The sequence below is a fragment of the Schistocerca piceifrons genome, chromosome 1 (genome assembly GCF_021461385.2).
Source record: "Schistocerca piceifrons isolate TAMUIC-IGC-003096 chromosome 1, iqSchPice1.1, whole genome shotgun sequence".
NCBI lineage: Eukaryota > Metazoa > Arthropoda > Insecta > Orthoptera > Acrididae > Schistocerca > Schistocerca piceifrons.
This window is the reverse complement of record NC_060138.1, coordinates 825,982,628-825,999,045: the sequence shown is the minus strand read 5'-3', so window position 1 is coordinate 825,999,045 and position 16,418 is coordinate 825,982,628. Positions and strand designations below refer to the sequence as shown.

Below are 16,418 nucleotides of genomic sequence, written 5' to 3'. Positions count from 1 at the left end.
GAGGCTAATATTCAGTGATTCTGTAACAGGAATCTTGATTATCTTAAACGCTGGATATTAAACGATGTGAGGAGCTGTGCCTCATTCGGAAAATTGTGGAGTCTGTCGCGAACACCCATTGACTGGAGAGGGTTAGCAACATTTGAGGTGAACAACAGAAACTGTGTAGAAGTAGTTCTTACCTTAGAATACAGGGGTTGCTCTTAAGCTCATTTCTGTATTAGTTTTCCACGTCAGCCCATGTCTCACTGTAATAGAGAAACAGCAAACTATCGCGGATATTTATCGAAGGATCGGACTTAGCTACGCCTGTTAAAGTCTAAAGATAGTCTGTTGTTTCCGTCATGATTAATATATTTTGTTTTAAGTGACTGTTTGCTACCAGCATTTTTAACTATTCTACTGAAACTTTTTCTCTCCGTAAACTCAAGTACGTACAAAGGAGTAGTTGTATCCAAAGTGGAAACTACAAGTGGTGTGTAACTTCCAATACAGTGATCGAATAATATGTTTTCTCATAGTAATATGACAATAACAGCGGTTAAAACAGTGCTGCAGGAATTTTCCATTCATTAAATTTCTCTAGCCAATAGAAGCGAGTCCGGCGATTCATATTAAAAGGATCTTATTTCAAACGGATAGGAGAAAATCTGATCAGAGTCCGCCCATAGCCGGCCGCTGTGGCGAACGATTCTAGGTGTTTCAGTCTGGAACCGCGAGACCGCTAGGGTCGCAGGTTCGAATCCTGCCTCGAGCATGAACGTGTGTCATGTCCTTAGGTTAGTTAGCTTTAAGTAGTTCTGAGTTCTAGGGGACTGCTGACCTCAGATGCTAAGTTCCATAATGCTCAGAGCCATTTGAACCATTTTGAATCCGCCCATAAAGTATTTTCTTTATCAACTGCGTAGTCCTTACAAATCGCGTTGCAAAACACGTGCGTTGTACTTCATCTACATCTACATCTGTACTCCACAAGTCACGTTATGGCGTGTCGCGGAGGGTACTTCTCGTACCCTTTCCTGTTCAACTCACGCATAGTGTACGTTAGCAACGAGTCTCGGTAAATTTCCGAATGAGCTTTACTTTATTTGATTTTCACCTGGTGGTCATTTCGCACGACTCTTCTTGGAATATACGCTTACTGAATTTGAAAATAAATTTCTACGTATCATGTGCATCATGTGGTTCGTGCCAGTGGACATCTTTTCGACGTTGTGGAAGATAGAGAGTACATTTACGAAAGTTGGTTTCACTACTTTTATGATGAATCCATTGTATATGTTAATTAGATTTATTGGTTATTGGAGACAGTCTCCCATGGTGGTCTGGGCAATTGACTTCGTTTATTGAGTTTCTTCTATAAATGCGTATTCGTTATTTATTATTAGAGCATAGTAATCATATTTTAGTGGTATAATAATGCCTTACGTATTAATGCCTTGCATATGAAGAATGTAGATACCCTGTTTTTAAGACAATGACCCGTCTTGTAATCCACATGTGTAATACCTGTAACTTATCCCACTCGCGTACTCTTATATGTGCAATGCAAATCCTTCCCACAGGACCTCAAATAACTTTCATCGTCCTCCTCATCGACAAAATACTCCATGCAGTTCACTCCTTACATCCCCCATCTATCACTGAAAATATACTTTTTTGTCACAAATAGCTTCTAAATTATTTACTCCATTGAGCAACACCGCATGCCTCAAAAAATTACACTTTCGCGTTTCACGTGAATGCCACAGTCCCTTACTATCACAATGATTTCTATTTCCACTCTCTCAGCCTCGACATTTCTTTCTGTTATCACTCTTCTGACTGGTTTGATGCACTCCTGCACGAGTACCTTTTCAGCGACAACCTCATCATGTCAGAGTAGCTCTTACACGCAAAACTCTCAAGTATTTCCGAAATACATTCATATCTCTGGTGTCCCCTACAGCTTTAGCCCTCTACTGTACCATGGTAGTTATCCTCTGATATATTAACATACACCCTATCATTTCTGTCCTTTCTTATATTGGATGTTTTTCGCAAATACCTTTCCTCGTCAAGTCTACTGAGGGTATCCTCATTTTTTTTATTTTATCAGTGCACTTAATTTTAAAATCCTTCTCTAACTTCAAATCTCAAACGATTCGATTGCTATAGGCCATGATCCAAAGAGCCTATAAATTGGTCAGTGAAAGATGCAAATACATAAACTTCCAAGAAAGGAAGGAATACAGAAACGCAAGTCACTCAGGAAAGAAACCGGTAGTGAGTGCAGCGAAGCTCAATCGAAATGGCTGCAGGACTGTGTTTCATACTAATTTGGCGATTACTGTCTTCTTTGCCTGTGATAGTCTGGTTCTTATATCCTCATTGCTTCGTTCGTAATGTGTTGTTTTGCTTCCAAGGTAGCAGAATGCCTTCGTGTTCTATGTGGTCCTTAATTTCGAAGTTAAGTCTATCGCTTATCTCATTTCTGTTACTCTTCATTGTTTTACTCTTTATTGAGCAAACTCTCATTCCATTTTTGTGCTCGTTAGACTCTTCATTCCATCACAGCTAATGTAATCCTTTATGATTGTCACTAAGAACAACTATGTCATCAGCCAACCTTATCATTGCTGTCCTTTTACCCTAAATTGCAGTTTATTTCTCCGGTTACTTCTTCATTGTATGGGCTGAACATAAGTAGTCTTCTCTTTTGATGTTCTATTGTTATCGTTCCCTCTTGGTTCTTGTACATAATATATATTACATGTCTTTTATGCAGCTTAGACCTATTTTTCTCAGAATTTCAGACATCTTGAACCATTTTACGTCATGAAAATCTTTGCCTAAGTCGGCAAATCCTGTGAAAGTATCTTGATTTTTTTAAAATACTTGTCTACATTATAAATCGTCATAACCGCGCCTGTGGTGCCTTTACCATTTCCAAGCCCAAAGTAATAGTAGTCATCTAACAAAGTCTTATTTTTTTATATCTTCTGCGTATTATTCTGGTCAGCACGTTGGCTGTCTGAAACGTTAAGCTGTTTGTGCATTAGTGTACGATTCGTATGCCTTTCCCATCTCCGAAGATGTCTGGACGATAATCTTCCAAAAGTGCGATGGCGTACTTTCAGTTCATAGCTTCTACACACCAACTTCAATGTTTTTAGAAATTCCGAAGCAAAGTTATCTATCTCTTCTGCCTTATTTGATCACAAATCTTCCAAGGCCATATCAAGCTCTAACTCTGATATTGGATCTCATATCTCCCAAATCGACAAAAGTTTCTACTTCTGCTTCGTCAGCTGATAGTTCCACTCCATCGTAGAGACCTTCAACGTACTCTTACAATTTATCCGGTGCCACATCTACATTTATAAGTGGAATTCAGTTCCTTTTACAGTCTTAATGTTGACCCATTTGCATTAATTTAGTAAAAGTTATTCTGAGTGCTTTCTACCCTTCAGCAGAGCGTTGTTTTCGATTTTTCCACTTTTCTTGCGGCCACTGTTTCTAGTTAGTTACCCTGCACTTCCTGCCATTCTTAAATGTCTTATTACTGTATTCTTTTCTTTTCCTAGTTCAAAAATGGTTCCAATGGCTCTGCGCACTATAGGACTTAACATCTGAGGTCATCAGTCCCCTAGAACTTAGAACTACTTAAACCTAACTAACCTAACGACATCACACACATCCATACCCGAGGCAGGATTCGAACCTGTGACCGTAGCGGTGGCGCGGTTCCAGACGAAAGCGCTTAGAACCGCTCGGCCACACAGGCCGGCCATCTTTTCCTGGTATTGTTGGTATTTACTTGTTTCAGTGATGAAAACATGCCTTCTTCATACTATCCTCGAACTCTCACTGAATCCCACTCCCATCCTACCGCTTGCAGCATTCTACAAGACAACACAACTGTATGCTCCTTTATATGAATCCACGCCCTGCTAAACGGGCTAATTCCTTTCTCCAAGCCCCGCCCACCTTCTCCTTCTGGCATCTGCATGCCTCTTCCACCCCCTTCCTCGTTATCTTTCTGGCCTACTAAAGCACCGACGTGATTATCCACCATATCATTAACGCCACTACGTCCACTTTGCAAATAATCGCCACCATAACAAAATCATATGTTTAATAACGTAATCTGTATTTTTTTTTATATTTTGAAATGTGTTTAGAGCACATCGTATTTCCAAAAAAATGCTTAGACTTAAGAGCAGTCAGTCTTTCGCCCGCCACCACTTCTCCCCAAACGCTCCCTTCCCCCCCCCCCCCCCCCCTCCCCACCTTTTCGCTGCCAGGAATGACATAACAGTAAAGAAACAATGTACGGTCATACAGATTAAGTAACATTTTGAATACTCATATCTTCGCTAAGCACGCAGCCACGAGAAAGCCTTTATAGACGACGCCATCTCGGTGATTTGCATTTTACCTTGTTGTTGTCGGGCCTGGTGGTCCAGGCGTAAAGCGCATGCCCGGAAACCGGGATGTCAGGGGATCGATTACCGGTCGGATCATGGAAATTTTCTGACTACCTCACAACAACGTGAGGAGTCGCCAAGTACGGCAGGTGATTCTTATTCCACGTCAGACTACAGGCCCCCTTTCTCCACTTGGATTATAGAGACAGATGTAGCACACACCAAGTCACCGAAGTGCCATCCGATTGAAAGATATCCACTTAGCCGATGTGCCATAGGAAATTATTATTACCAGCGTCGTTGTTTAGTATAGGTGCTTATGAAAAATGGATGAAGGGTGGTAAGTCGTTTTCGTGATGCTGAAGATGATGGACGAAGGAGGAGTGAGGGTTAAACCCAACGTTGGCACGCAGCCCTCCTTATCCTGAACGGCGGCATTGAGGTCTCCAGACTTAACGCCCCGTTCCACTGAAGCGTCTCTTCTCGCCCACAGTTTTTAGTAATCTTAGAACTGATCTGTAAGTATTCGATTGCTGAGAATATAAATATTACGTAAAATGATCGGAGCTATAAATCGTCACATCGATTAGGTTCACTTCAAAAGCGATAGAACTGAAAATTAATTCAAGTACATAAAATTACTTTAAATGACCTTTCAAAAATGTTGACTCGTTTTCGAATCACGATAACGTGCGAAGTAAGCTGCCATCAAAGAAACAAGGGATGTGCGCTCAAGAAAAGTCTAATGATTTAAAAGATGATATACTTACTCACTTTACTGTACGCGATCAGGCCCAATGGACCGCGCGCTGCTTTGAGAGATTGAGCCGGCCGCTGTAGCCGAGCGGTTCAAGGCGCTTCAGTCCGGAACCGCGCTGCTGCTGCGGTCGCAGATTCGAATCCTGTCTCGGACATGGATGTGTGTGATGTCCTTAGGTTCGTTAGGTTTAAGTAGTTCTAAGTCTAGGGGACTGATCACCTCAGATGTTAAGTCCCATAGTGCTGAGAGCCATTTTTAATTTTGAGAGATTGCCTCCACTTCAGCCTGTCTTCGGCTCCTTTCTGTCATCCTTCCAACAGTCCCACTGTCTGAAGGTTTTTTGGATACGCAGTCACTCCATCGAGTTCTAGGTCTTCCTACGGACCTTCTGCCGGTTGGCTTGGTGTTGAGTACAGTTTTCGGCCATCGGTTGTCCTGCATTCGAGCAACGTGCCCTGCCCACTGGAGTCGTGGTGTCTTCATTATAGCCACGATGTTCGGCTCTTTGCAAACATCATACAACTCTGTATTGTGACGAGTCCTCCACTTTTCACTCTCACTATCGTAAACTGGTCCAAAAATCTTCCGATAGTCTTTCCTTTCAAATATCATCAGTCTGTTCAGATCTTGCTTGGTTGTACTTGGTGGCACATCCATATAGTAGGATGTAGGAGTGGCTGTAGGAGTGTTTTCTAGATGTTTATTTTGAAATTTCTTGACAAACTTCTGGTTTTGGGGAGAGCGTTAAGGACGTGCCAACAGCGATTACCTGCCTGTAGTCTTGCCTTTATTTCGATTTTACTGGATGGTTCATCTCTGAATACTGCACTCAGATAGTTGAGCTCCCTGACTAGACGATAAGAACCTTCAGTTGTCTGTAAGGGTGGAAGTGGTTCTTGAGTTTCATTATGTCTAGTCGGCCGGTGGGGCCGAACCGTTCTAGGCGCTTCAGTCCGGAACCACGCGACTGCTACGGCGCAGGTTCGAATCCTGCCTCGAGCATGGATGTGTGTGATGTGCTTAGGTTAGTTGGGTTTAAGTAGTTCTAAGTTCTAGGAGACTGATGACCTCATATGTTGTCCCATAGAGCTCAAAACCATTTAAACCTTTTTTCATTATGTCTGCGGTGTAGAACCATATATTCCATCTTGTCATGATTGAAGTCCAATTTTCCTCACTGTTGTTTCCAGAGTGTCAACCATTTCCCCTAATTCTTCTTGCGACCCAGATAGTAGCACTATAAAAACTAAACTAAACTCCTCCCGAACAGGCCATGAAGGCCCAACGGCACCGACTGACCGCCGTGTCATCCTCAGCCCACAGGCGTCCCTGGATGCGGATATGGAGAGGCATTTGGCCAACACACCGCTCCCCCGGCCGTATGTCAGTTTCCGAGACAGTAGCCGCTACTTCTCAATCAAGTAGCTCCTCAGTTTGCCTCACAAGGGCTGAGTGCATCCCGCTTGCCAACAGCGCTCGACAGACCGGATGGTCACCCATCCAAGTGCTAGCCCAGCCCGACAGTGCTTAACTTCGGTCATCTGACGGGAACCGGTGTTACCACTGCGGCGAGGCCATTGGCGATAGTAGCACTATATCATCGGCATAACCGAGGTACTTGATGTTCACATCTCCTGTCTCGAGTCCTGTGGGTTCATTAGGTGACATCTCTCGCATTATCTTCTCTAATGCGAGATTGAAAAGAACAGGTGACAGTCCATCGCCCTGCCTTAGCCCAGTTTTTATATTGAATGTTTCAATCACATTATTTCCAATTTTTGCCTTTGCTGTAGTATCCATCAGGCAGGCCTTCATGAGGCTTACTAGTTTCTTGGCAAAACCGAACTCTTCCAGACACTTCAGCATACTTTTCCCATGAATGCAATCGTATGATTTTCTGAAGTCGACAAACAGCATGTGTAGTTTTTGGCCAAACTTAAATAATTTTTTTGGCTGTGATTTTACAGTAAGAAGTCTTTGCCAAACAGTGGCTTGTCGATACATATTGTTGTCTTTATATACTGTGTTATATGTATTACTTGTGAAACTTCCTGGCAGATTAAAACTGTGTGCCGGACCGAGACTCGAACTCGAGACCTTTGCCTTTCGCGGGCAAGTGCTCTACCAACTGAGCTACCCAAGCACGACTCACGCCCCGTCCTCACAGCTTTACTTCTGCCAGTACCTCGTCTCCTACCTTCCAAACTTTACAGAAGCTGTCCTGCGAAGTTTGCAGAACTAGCACTCCTGAAAGAAAGGATATTGCGGAGACATAGATTAGCGACAGCCTGGGGAATATTTCCAGAATGAAATTTTCGCTCTGCAGTTAAGTGTGCGCTGATACGGAACTTCCTGGCAGATTAAAAGTGTGTGCCGGACCTAGACTCGAACTCGGGACCTTTGCCTTTCACGGGCAAGTGCTCTACCAACTGAGCTACCCAAGCTTTACAGGTGACAAAACAAACAATGAACCACTATACGTCAGCGAATCTCCAACAGCGATGTAACATGCACCCTCTCCCTCTCTCGATAAGACTCTGTTGAGAGGCTTGGACTTTAATCCAAGAGATTTGTGCGAAGGCTAGCGCTTATAGACTTTACTCCCACATCTTTCCTCTCTTCGTCGGCTAAATACTGGCGACGATATTTTCTCTCATCTGCAGCATTAGGACGGGTTACATCCGAATCGAACATCGCCACGGTTGCGGAGATAGTCATTAATAACGTTGTAGTTGCAATCATAATATGTTCCTACTACGATTCTGTTCACATCTGCATTTTGTTCCTTGCTTTGCTGTGGTTTTGAGTTTTTCTGTTGCTGTGTATCATTCCAATGTAAAAAGAATTGATCTAACTCGTTAAAACCACTTGAATTTTATTACAATTGAGATAGTTACTCCCAAATGCTTATTCGGATTGGTTGTTTGTCTGTAGAGGATGCTCAACACCGAGGCTGTCAGCGAGCTTTCTGAACTAATTTGGTAATAATGTGGCTAAAATGTTTAAAATTAGGTTTCAAAATGTAAATATTAAATGTAAATCTGATACACTCTGCTCTTCTCTCACTCAGGCCCACTCCCACTCCCACACACAAGCACAGATTACTTAAGACTCGGTAAATATCGGATTAGCAAATTACATTGTTAAAATACATCGGCTATAACAACACAATAACTGGAGTAATGTGAGTGACTGATCATTGAGATAACAATAAAATGAACCATTCACCCTGGCAAGACAATAAAAACCTTCGACATAATGACATATATAGAAGGCAGACTTTGCACAGGATCTTAAAAAAATGAACCAGATTATTTGACTGTCACCCAAAATAAAGAACTGATTAGCTAGGAAGCTAGTTTCCGCCCTCACAACCACACTTATTTTAGAGAAGGAAGTTTGTGTATATGTTCCACATCTCCTCCTAAAACACTGAAGTGATTTCAACCAAAAATGGTATACACATGCTTACGGTCTGGAAAGAATTGCTGTGGGGGTAAAAGCCACCTACCTGTCAAAGGGCTGGATGTGGAAAAGTAGTGTAGCCCAGAATGCCCGAATACCCAGACTTTATTCATACTGTATCTGAGACGTAAAACAAACTTTACACATAATTTCAAATCTTTAGCGAATTTTTTTGTCACAGATAACCTCCGCTAAATGTTGGAAGGAAGAAAGCTTATCTTTTACTATATTTTCACTGTTCATACTGTAAAACTGTACCGTCAGGCATGACGTTTTAATTTATCACTTACTTACTACTAACTCCATTGCTAGACAGTATCCACATATGCTGCCGAATGTAGCTACAAAGTTATCTCATTGTACGACATGGCATCATAAACATTGAGCTGCGTGAAAACGAAGCTGCAGGGTGAAATTCACTTGAGATAGAGATGAAATATGTATACTGTGTGAAACACATTAACTGAATGTGAAATACGTGTGATATGTTTGCACGTGGGCATAGCTCCTCCTAAACCCAAGGACAGATTTCAAACAAACTTAGTACACACACAACCTATAATCTGGCAAGCAATACTGTGGGGGTAAGAACCAACAACCTCCTATTGGGGTAGGAGTGATAACGTTGAGAGAGAAAGAGGTAGGATGAGATGAACAGACTGGGAGTGGAAAGGAGGAGATGGGCACATACAGGGGGAAGGTGGCGGTCGACAATGAGAGACGAGGGGGAAATGGATGGCAAGGGAATAGGAGATGGACAAAGAGACAGGTGAGACATGGTCAGAGGAAGAAAAGAGGGGGATTTGGACAGAGAGACGGCGTAAGAAGAGATGGACAGAGAGTGGGGGGAAGGTGGAGGAGGACAAATAAAGGGAGAGGAGAAAATGGACAGAAAAAGGGATGATGGGGAGACTGACAGAGAAAGGGGAGAAACGGCGATGATCTGAGAAAGACGAGAAGGTAAGTGTTTGATGTCCCGGCGACAACGAGGTCATTAGAGATGGAGCACACAAACGGATGGGGGAAGGATGAGGAAGGAAATCGCCTGTGCTCTTTCAAAGGAACCATTCAGGTATTTGTCTGAAGCGATTTAGGAAATCACAGAACACATAAATCAGGATGGCTGGACGCGAGATTGAAACAAAGCCCTCCCAACAAAGAAAGGAAAGAAGAGGAGATAGACAAAGAAAAAAGAGAGTGGGAGATGGACAGAGAGATGGGTGAGGAGGAGATGGAGTAATAGAAGATTGGAATAAAACTTCATACCTGAACAGGGTCGGATACTCAGGCAGTCTGGATATAAAACGCATTCTGTTAAAATGTGGCGCATGTAAATCGGTATATTACAAGCACTGCACCCTGATGGGTCCGCACGCTGAAGGAGGACTCCACGCGTCAATATCCTACCCAGAAGTGCGGTGAAAGTACTTCCTTCCACCTCAGCGGTCGGAAAAAACAAAGTCACGTCTGTTTCGTATGTTTCACTGACCGTTGCTTGTTGTTCCTCAACCCAAGGCACTGCTCTACTCATAGTTTCTATGTTTTCATATTTGCAAAAGTTATCACTTGAGTAAAGAGCGTGCTGTGATTGTTGCAAGTATTTCTGTATGTCGAATTGAGTGGCATTGCTATATTTCATGTATTAGGTCAATTATAACATTTCTCATTTATCTCTAGTAAATAAATTATTTAATATTATATAATATTCCATCTGGTGAGACAGGCGAATTACCCTCAGACTTCAAGAAGAATATACTAATACCAATCCCAAAGAAAGGTGTGAAAAATTACCGAACTATCAGTTTAATGAGTCACGGTTGCAAAGTATCAACACGTATTCTTTATAGACAAATGGAAAAGCTGGTAGAAGCCGCAGAGAAGATCAGTTTGGATTCCGTAGAAATGTTGAAACACGCGAGGCAATACTTACCCTACGACTTATCTTAGAAGATAGGTTAAGGAAAGGCAAACATACGTTTCTAGAATTTTTAGACATAGAGAAAGCTTTTGACAATGTTGACTGGAATACTCTCTTTCAAATTCTGAAGGTGTCAGGGGTAAAATACAGGAAGCACAAGGCTATTTACATTTTGTACAGAAATCAGAAGCGAGTTATAATAGTCGAGGGGCATGAAAGGGAAGCAGTGGTTGAGAAGGGAGTGAGACAGGGTTCTAACCTAACCCAGATGTAATTCAAACTGTATACTGAGCAAGCAGTAAAGGAAACGAAAGAAAAATTTGAGTAGGAATTAAAATCCATGGAGAGGAAGTAAAAACTTTGAGATTTGCCGACGACATTGTAATTCTATCAGAGATAGAAAATGATCTGGAAGAGCAGCTGAACGGAATGGATAGTGTCTTGAAACGAGGATATAAGATGGACATCAACAAAATCAAAGCGAGGATAACGGAATGTAGTCGTATTAAGTCAGGTGATACTGAGAGTATTACATCAGGAAATGAAACACTTAAGGTAGTAGATGAGTTTTGCTATCTGGGAAGCAAAATATCTGATGATGGTCGGAGTGGACAGCATATAAAATGTAGACTGACTGTGACAAGGAAAGTGTTTCCGAAGAACAGAAATTTGCTAACATCGAGTATAGATTTAAGTGTCTGGCAGTATTTTCTGATAGTATTTGTATGGAGTGTAGCCATGTATGGAAGTGAAACATGGACAGTAAACAGGTTAGACAAGAAGAGAATAGAAGCTTTCGAAATGTGGAGATGCAGAAGAACGCTGAAGATTAGATGTGTAAAACACGTAACTAATGAGGAGGTACTAAATAGAACTGGGGAGAAGAGGAATTTGTGGCACAACTTCATTAGAAGAAGGGATCGGTTGGTAAAACACTTTCTGAGGCACCAAAAGATCACCAGTTTAGTACTGGAGGGAAGTAAGGAGGGTAAAAATCGTAGAGGAAGACCAAGAGATGAATACACTAAGTAGATTCAGAAGATGTTTGTTGCAGTAGTTATTCGGAGATGAAGTGGCTTGCGCAGAACAAAGTAGCATGGAGAGCTGCATCAAACCAGTCTCTGGACTGAAGACCACAACAACAACAACAATATTGTTTTAAAGATATTTGTTCTACTTTAATTATTTCATGAACACTCTTCTGGAGGAAAAACCTCTTGTGCAGCTCTAAGGTACTTCTTTACTTCGCTCATAGAGATCAAAGCCTGCGGAAATATGTAATAATGTGCATCAATTTAAGTTCCTAATGTTATTTATACTTATTTTATATTAGCTTTATTACTAGAAATATCTCTGTCGGGTGCCTTCGGCACATCGAGACCTTACGATGGCAGCAGCGACGGCTAGATGGGAAGTATGAAGCATAAATAAGCATCTAAAATGCGCTGAAATATTTCTGAGTCCAGCGTTGTCCGTTGTCATTAACGACATAGGATGTGAACTGTACGTGAACTATACGAACGACATCAATTAACAAAGAAATGCGTTATAAACACAGTAAACAATTGTAACATCACTCTAGTTTAGCAGAGTAGATACAATGCCGTTATCAAGCGTAACGAGCAAAAAAACTGTTCTGTACGTCTCGTTCTCATCCTCGCAGTCTATGTTTCCCGCAGAGAAACGCCTCATAAAATTGCATATCTAAACAAGCTAACAAAATGAAAAGGTTCTGTTCAGTATCAACACGTAAAAGCATATATTACTTCGCTGTAGAGTGTGTCTTTTTGAAAGAACCTTTCAATAGAGTATTGTGTGGAACACGTTTTATCACGCTGCTTCAGAAGAGACCGCTAATGACTTGGAAACATTATATTAATGGACGCATTCGTGATAGACACACGAAGAGAGATATACTCACACACTCAGATAATAGAGAACCCCTATATGTGATAATAATAGCAGAACTTAATTTACTTCCACGTTCAAATGAAACGGTTTACCGGGTGCTGCGAAATGAAAGCAAAATACCAATGTGTAGAAAGCGGCATTTGCTACACAGAACATCGGTATTTACACCACCCTTTCAGAATATATCCTTCGTAATAATGTCTCGAAACATTATATACGAGGGTGAGTCAAATGAAAAACTTAAATTTGTAATAGCAAATTGAAGATTCGCGCCGTTATCCTGTAAGTTGGTAAGCGTGCTAGAAACAGCGTGCAGAATGGCCTTTAGGTGGTAGCATAGTGCAGATACACACACACCGTCGCAGTATTAGTATAAAAATGGCCGCCCCACTTGCGACTTGCACTAGGGAAGAACAGAGTTCTGTTATTCGGTTTTTGCGTAGTGAAGGTGTGAAACCTATTGAAATTCATCGACGAATGAAGGTTCAGTACGGTGATGCATGTTTGTCGCAAACAGCAAGTCTACGAATGAAGTAGGAAGTTCGCAAATGGTGTGACTTCAGTGGAAGATGCTCCTCGTCCAGGTCAGGCACAACGAGTTGTGACTCCACAGAACACTGCAGCAGTTGAAGATGTAGTGAAGGAAAACCGGCGAGTGACACTGAATGACACTGCAGCATGTTTACCGATTAGTCAAGGGTCAGCACACCACATTGTGCATGATGTGCTCCAGTTTCACAAAGTGTCTGCAAGATGGGTGCCACAGTAGCTGACTCCTGGAATGCGAGAACGACGTGTTGATGCTTGTGAAGAACTTCTTCGGCGCTTTGAACGAGAAGGTGATGGCTTCCTTGCAAGAATCGTTACTAAGGACGAAACCTGGGTTCACTTCCACCAACCGGAAACGAAGAGAGCGAGCAAGGAATGGCACCATTCCTCATCACCAAAACTTAAGAAGTTTCGAACGGAACCATCAGCAAGGAAGGTTGTGTGACTCTCTTTTGGGACGAAAGAAGCGTCATTTTTGAGCATTACATGCCTAGAGAGACCACTGTCACCAGTGCATCATACACAGATCTCCTAAAAAATTATCTGCGGCCTGCAATCAAATCAAAGTGACGTCGATTGCTGTCAGCAGGTGTCCTTTTGCAACATGACAATGCAAGGCCCCACACTGCCCGTACAACAGTTGCAACAATCACAGACCTGCATTTTGAGTGTCTTCCTCATCCACCATACTCACCAGACCTTGCCCCAAATGATTTCCGTATGTTTGGACCACTCAAAGACGCAATGGGAGGAAAGAAGTTCCGTTCTGATGAAGAGGTACACCACGCGGTGCATAATTGGTTGCGAGGACTACCAAAATAATTTTTTTCTAAAGGAATTTATGCACTTTGTAAGCGTTGGAGGACTTGCATTGAGCGTGGGGGAGATTATGTTGAAAAGTGATACAGCTTTGTACCACTTCTACACAGTAAATAATATTTAAAAAAAATATTTAAGGTTTTCATTTGACTCACCCTCGTATATGAGAAACATCAGTAACCCAAGTAGCACAATCAATTCTCCGGAGCTCGTGGTCGTGCGGTAGCGTTCTCGCTTCCCCGCCCGGGTTCCCGGGTTCGATTCCCGGCAGGGTTAGGGATTTTCTCTGCCTCGCGATGAATGGGTGTTGTTTGCTGTACTTAGGTTAGTTAGGTTTAAGTAGTTCTAAGTTCTATGGTACTGATGACCATAGATGTTAAGTCCCATAGTGCTCAGAGCCATTTGAACCATTTGAAGCACAATCAAAAGTTCGTGCCTTCTGAATAAAGATATTTCAAAATAGACAGCGTATGACAGGCAACGATAATTGCCTTAATACGAAACTGCTAGTACACGGAAAAGTTTGATTTCCTAGGCCTTAGTCTCTAATGGCTTGAAAACAGGGGCGGCATATATATCTTATTCATTTTCGTTATTAACTTGTTAGATGCACTGTCGCGGCCGAGTTAACACGACGTTGCCGGACTTCTGTAGCATTGTTTCATTTAATATCAGTTTTGAATTAACTTCTGGAGTACAAACTACGTCAAGTACTGAATATTTATAAAATGATTTCATTGATAATTCACGTTTTATTCTCGAAAGTAATTGTTCTCAAATTTTATCTTAGAATGAATCGATTAGTTAACATTGTGTTCCTGATATGTGAGCGGATTTAGAAACTTGGGAAACTCTGAGTTTGTCGTCTGACATACACTAATCTTGATTAACTGACATATGTTTGTACTCATCTCTAATAGAGTGACAATATTGGAGGAGCCTCACAGTTTTCTTGCAAAAGTCGTGAGTTCGCCATTGTCTTCCTAGGACCTGTGGTTAAAGTGTAAGATGTGTAGCTTTACTTAATGGAGGGTTGTCATGAGTGTTTGTGGTGAATGAAAGCTTGTAGCAAGGCCAGGATTCGAACCCAGCTCTCCTGCACACTAGGCAGATGCGCTAACCACTACTCCACCCTGGCACAGTAGCTCTGCGTAGCTGCACGGACTGCCCTAGCGCACCTCCCTCCTTAATCCAAATACCCATTCACGCCTCAGCCTGCTTAATATTCCTGTAAATTCGAACAGAATTTGAAGGTTCTCCTACTGAATTAAAATAGCACATCAGCATCAAATGAAACTGGGGATCCTGCATGAAACCCAAGCATAAGTGCTTTAATCAAATGAAACAATATGATCCCAGATATCTTTTTAAGTCTCAAACATCTGTGATGCATATATGCAGATTGAATTGATGAACGAAACTTTGCAACCAGGCCAGGATTCAAATCCAGGTCTCCTACTGACTGGACAAATGCACTAACCACTACACTACACTGGCACAGTGGCTTTGCAAAACTGTATGGACTACTCTAACACATCTTCTTCATCAATCCAAGTCCATATTTACACCCCAACCCACTTGATGTTCCCCATACTGCATCAGTCTAGTGAGCAGAACATCCCAGTTCGAATCCCAGCCTTGATACAAATTTTCATTCGTTGCTTCAGTCTGCAACATAGGTGTTCGAGACTTCAAAACGTCTCAGGCATCGCACTGTTTCATCTGATGAGTGCTTGTATTCACTAGTGTAGTGTTTTTGTTGCTATGGATAGTCGTGGAAATGAAAGGGGAGGGAGCAGGAGGGGAAAATTTTCTGGCTGCTCATAGCCTACCACTCTGGACTAACACCAGCGCGACCATCGACCTTATCCTCTCCATTGAACAGCCACACCACCATTAACAGTGTCATTTGTTCTCATTCGATGAGGCTTGATGGGAAGTCTGTGTTTCAACTTAAGAAAATGGCGCACAGTTTGGTTATTACGAACCGTAAACCACAACATTCATCCACTTTTCTATCAAATATTGACAGTAATTTCTTTTCTTTAGCATGTTCCCAAAGCTGCTGCTTTGGTGAGCACTTATTTAAACCACAAGGAAATATAGCATCCCTTGTTTCTTCTACACAATTACTTTTTCAAGGTTCTTCGAATGCTCTTGTAAATGGATGGTCCGTTCTGAAAGCGTACAACAGACTCCCAAGACGTATAAATGCCCTGTTGAACGTCTAACAAAGTTAACCCCGACATTAAATACCAGGTAAACTAAATATCAGCTCAAACCTGTCTGCTAGTAATATGAAATCTTCCCCTATATTTTACATTTCTTTTCACTCCATGTCATCCATTTATTAATTACAAACTGGCGTATATAGAAGGTGTTACAGAAGCACCAATCCAATTTTTATTAAAATTTGTGGAAATCTTTATCACGTTTAATGGGCAGTAAAAGATTAAACTTTCTTTCCACTCAGGATTGACGTCCATCATCAGTATTATTGGGATGTGCGACTCCTCTGGGCAAGAAAACGGCTTCCAGATGTCAATGGGAGAAATACCCTTCCATACGTCCAACAAATGCTTTGTCA

At 41.9% G+C, this 16,418-nt stretch overlaps 1 pseudogene; it reads right to left on the bottom strand.

Annotated features, from left to right (window-relative positions):
- Positions 1-6,633: 6,633 nt before the first annotated feature.
- On the bottom strand, positions 6,634-6,751 carry LOC124717297 (annotated as a pseudogene).
- Positions 6,752-16,418: the final 9,667 nt, after the last annotated feature.